This window comes from Acomys russatus, chromosome 27, assembly GCF_903995435.1.
Source record: "Acomys russatus chromosome 27, mAcoRus1.1, whole genome shotgun sequence".
NCBI classification, from domain to species: domain Eukaryota; kingdom Metazoa; phylum Chordata; class Mammalia; order Rodentia; family Muridae; genus Acomys; species Acomys russatus.
Genome location: NC_067163.1, coordinates 6,175,614 through 6,180,536, shown reverse-complemented (window position 1 = coordinate 6,180,536; position 4,923 = coordinate 6,175,614).

Below are 4,923 nucleotides of genomic sequence, written 5' to 3'. Positions count from 1 at the left end.
TCTCAGCAGAGGAACTTGTATGCGCAGGTGTTGGACGTGATAAGGTGCGCTGCCATTTATCTGTGTACTTGCAGACAAATATTAACATAGGCATGAATTAAGCATTTAATCCCTTTTTATTATAAATTGAATATCTTTATTTTAACAAACATCAACAATGCATGTTATTGTATGCCCCGCTATTCATCGATGTTCCCCACAGCGCACCGTTACGCGATACGCCACAGTACACGTGTTCCTGGAACAGCAGCATCTGCAGGGGATTCCGCAGTGCACTCCATCCTCTCCCAGACAAAGGCATCCTCCCACGGAGCCCCACACGTGGATGTCCAGGAAGGCGGGAACACAGTATGTGTGGAGGCGTGGGCAGAGGCAAGGGCTTGCATCTCTGAGACCTTGAGGGCCTGAGGTGAAGATGGGCACTGCCAGTGCCCAGAAGTGGTGCCAGTTAATTCTTCTCCTTGCTGCAGTGAAATGCCTGACACATGTAAGCTGAGGGAGATGCTGATTCTGGGTCGCAGTTGGGAGTACATCCCTCATGGCTGGAAAAGTATTGGTGGCGCAAGTGTGAGGTGGCTGCTTATATTGTGTCCACAGTCAGGAAGCAGACAGAGATGACAGTGATGGCCATTTGCTCTCTACTTTTTATTCAGTCTGGGACCCCAGCAATGGCATCTGAGCTTAGGGTAAGTCTCTCATTTCAGTTGACTATGTATAAAGTCCTTCTCAGGCATGCCCAGACATTTGCTTTCCTTGATGAGCCTAGGTTCTGTCACATGACTATCAAGTTAACCACCAGAGAGTCACTGGGACAGTTGCCACATCTTCTGGGCCACTTCCTGCAGGAGCTTGGCTGCGTCCTGTAAGCTTAGGGGTAAGGAGCCAGCAGGACAGAAGCTCAGCAGGCCCTTTGAAGTATGCCAGGGTCTCTAGAGCGCCAACTGCATGTGATGGGCAGCACCCTCAGAATTCAGATGTGGAGAAGCCCAAGGACGGATGCAGAGCTGAGAGAGGTGATGATGAAGGAGACCCCGGTAGAGGGCAACACAGCATCCGATGAAGACATGTCATGAAAAAAGGGGGTGGAGTCAGGTAAGGAATATAGGGAAGTCGGTGTGACACCAGTCAGCTCCCCAACACACCAGCACAGGGGGACACAGTAGACACAGCACATGGGTCAGTAGCAGGGACTCTAAGCTTACTTCGGAAAAGGCAAGACCAAGACTACAGTGGAAGTCAGACCCCACTGTCCACTCAACGGTGGAGAATGTCCTGTCCATTGGCTAGATCTGGGTAGGGGTTCGAAGTTTACTGCACGTATTGTCCTTGGCTGGTGCCATAGTTTGAGCAGGACCCCTGGGCCCAAATCTTCCTATCATAATGTTCTTCTTGTAGGTTTCTAGGACCCTCTGGACCCTTCTACTTTGCCATTCTCCCATGATTCTCTCATCTAGAGTCCCAATAGGATGTCCTCCCCTCTGTCCCAGTTTCCTGGTAAGTGAGGACTTTCATGGGGCATGCCCCTTGGGCTAGTGTCCAGATATAAGTGAGTATATACCATTTGACTCTTTCTGCTTCTGGGTTAACTCACTCATTATGATCTTTCTAGGTCAATCCATTTGTCCACAAATTTTGGGAATTCCTTGTTTTTAATAGCTGAGTAGTATTCCACAGTGTAAATGTACCACAGTTTCTTTCACACGAATTCTGGTGCCCCATATTTGACCACGTCCCCTGGATGGGATACCTGGTGGCACTCAGAGGAAGGATAGCAGGCTACCAAGAAGAGACTTGACACCCTATGAGCATATACAGGGGGAGGAGGTCCCCCTCAGTCACAGTCATAGGGGAGGGGAGTAAGGGGGAAATGGGAGGGAGGGAGGAATGGGAGGATACAAGGGATGGGATAACCATTGAGATGTAACATGAGTAAATTAATTTTTTAAAAAAGACTACAGTGGAACTTGCCAGGACCTTCCAGGGGGTAAACCCAGCTCCTCACATGGTCAGGATCCCCAGTTATGCACAGTAGCTGTCCTGAGGCAGTTCCAAATGTTCATGCATGTGCGAGTGCACGCACACACACACACGGGGGGGGGAGAGGGAGAGAGAGAGAGAGAGAGAGAGAATTGGAGGAATGGAGCCTGCAGCTCTGAGGTAGGACAGGCTGCCTCATAGTGAGTATCACCAGGAACAATGACCATAAGCCCTGGACTCACTCGCAGAAAGCAAAGTCACTAGGAGGAGCTTGTGATATGATGTGACCAGCAGGAAGGTAGCGGCATCTGTGCCGGGAACCTAGTGTGGCATCCTTCTGACTTTGCAGTCACTCTGGTGGGAGGACTCCAGGCCGAAAGCTGCTGCTTCAGCCCTTCCTTATAACCCATCCCTGAGCTCTAGAATGTACGATGCTTTGCCGTGGCTTTCCCAAGAGTCCAAAGTGTCTGCATGCCACACACAGCAGAGGAAGAAAAAAATGGATTTCCTGTCTCGCTGCAACTGGCACCAGACGCACAAGGATGTAGAAGTGGGACGGGTAACTTGGAAGGAAGTGAGAGGAGGAGGAAAGATCCAGCAACACCAGACAGAACTGCTGCCAGCCCCTGGTCAAACTCTCTGCCTGCTGCTGGAGGGGGGCTCTGCGAGCTGCTGCTGAGATGGGAAGAGTGTTTCTCCAAAGACACTACCTGGAGCTCTGTTTTGATCTATAAAAAGGCAAATGCTGAAAATAAATTTGGATGATGTAAAGAAACTGCAGCTGAAGAGAAAACGGAAGCTGCCTGGCAGAGGGTAGCCGCTCTGAAAGCTGTGGATCTGTTTACACAATTCAGTGTAATCTTCATTATCCGAGAAAGCCTTCTGATTGTTTTATTCCTCAAATGACACCTATTTAAATGTCTTTTTTCCTTCTTCGCTTTACACATGGCCCTACATCGCTAGCTCTAAAGAGTGTACGTGCGTGCATCTCAAAGGCGATGCTTACTGCTCTGTGCCCTGTTGAGGGGACAGTGCTATCACCCCACAGAGCCAATGCAGTGCCAGAGGCTTCGGGAGCAAAGAGCAACAGCCACGCTAGAGCTTCGAGCACCCATGCTGGGATTTAAGGCAGTGGCAAAGGCTCCTGTCACCTACAAACCCTCACTGTCAACCTAGGGACAATACTCTGTGGCCTCGGATTGAGCTGATGGTGGAAGAGCCTTCAAACGGCACAGTTGGCACACTGCCCCATTGTAGAAAGTGACCAGGCTTGGGGCCTGGGAGATAGTAAATAAAGCATGCAAACATGAGGACCTAAGTTCAACTCCCGTCCCCCTCCCCATGCCCCTGTACCCACATGATGTGGGTACCCTGTACCACCACATGGAGGTCGCAGTGGCAGGAAGTTTCCTGGAGCTTGCTAGCTAACCAGTCTCACTGGATCCTGCCTCAAAAAGTAAGGTGAAAAGAACCAAGGTGCCCACTACCGGGCTCGGTCTTCTGTAAGTACATACACAGATACATCCCCTCTGCCCTCTGCCCCCACCCAGAAGTTGACTAGGGCTCCAAGGGCTGCAGAGGGTAGCAGAGCATCTGCTGTACCCAGCCAGGCTTTCCTTGCTCCACCACAGACTGCATGTGCAAAGCCTGGCCCTCTGGGGACCTTAAGTTCGAGGGCTTTGGCTGCACTGGGAACGTGAAGGAGGTCCTCGAACATGCAACCCCCGCCAGGGCCACCTGCTTCAGGCCCTGCACACGGGCATTCCACCCTTTTTCCTATTTCCCATGGGAAAAGGGATTCTGAGTTAAATATTTGTCTTAAAATAAGCCTCCACAGAGAGCAATAGCTTAAAATTTCAGCTTAGTGTTTTTCCATTAATTATTAAGGACAAACATTTGATCATGACTTAATTATTAAAAATCACTACAGGTTCTCTCTCTTGGAATCAGGCTGAGCTCTGTCTGAAAACTATTGGCAACAAGACTTTGCTTCCGTTCTTTAGCTTTCCAGCCGTGCGGGTGTGTGCGTGGTTTTATTTATTTATGTTGGCTGCTCTGTTGCGGGCAAAACATGAATTGCTCTTCTTACATTCTCTTACATGAAGGCACTAAAGACACTGTCAAACTGCCAGCTACTTTCTGCTGAAAATGTCCCTTGTCCCTACTTATGGACCTAGAGCAAAAGAAATACTGGAAAGGTCTGCAACAATTTGTTGCCCAGTGAGCCAATGTCTGCTAGTCCCCCGCGTGTCATGTCTCTGACTCCCCAGAGCGCATCTCAGCTGCTCTCTGAGAACCACTCACCTCTCACTCCAATCTTACAGCCACAAAATCTCGCTAATTCCCAGGTCTGTTTACCTCGACACCTGTGTCTCCTCCTGAGTGCCCTGTCCCCTAGCTTCTGGAGAACCTTCCAGAAAGGGAGCAGTACGTGTGTAAGGCAGAGTCCTGTTCCTCTTGGCAGAACTGACTGCATGGTTTGAGGCACACTGTTCAGCAAGGTGCTTTGTCAAACCTTTAGCAATGGACCTCTGGGACCGGTGGGGGGGGGGGGACAGGGGGCAGACACCTGTTGGGCAGAGGGCTCTGTGCCCCAGTGGGCTGAACTAAAACTGCACTGCTCTGTGGGAAGAATTTGGGTGAGTCGGCAGTGCTGCCCACCTTGCTCCCTCTCTACCTCCCTGCTCGGCCTAGGACTCTGGAACAGTGCACCTTCTGAGTTAAGGACAGCAAAGGACATGGCAAGTCTGCAGTAGACCTTGGAACATCTTTCTGAGAGACAGATGTACCACAACTTGGAGGACTGGGTTCAGGATGGATGACTTAACAACCTTGTTTGTTTGTTTGTTTGTTTGTTTGTTTGTTGTTGAGACAGGGTCTCATATAGGCCAGGCTAGACTCAAACTCACTATGTAGCTCAGGCTGACCTTGAGTTTCTGACTCTCC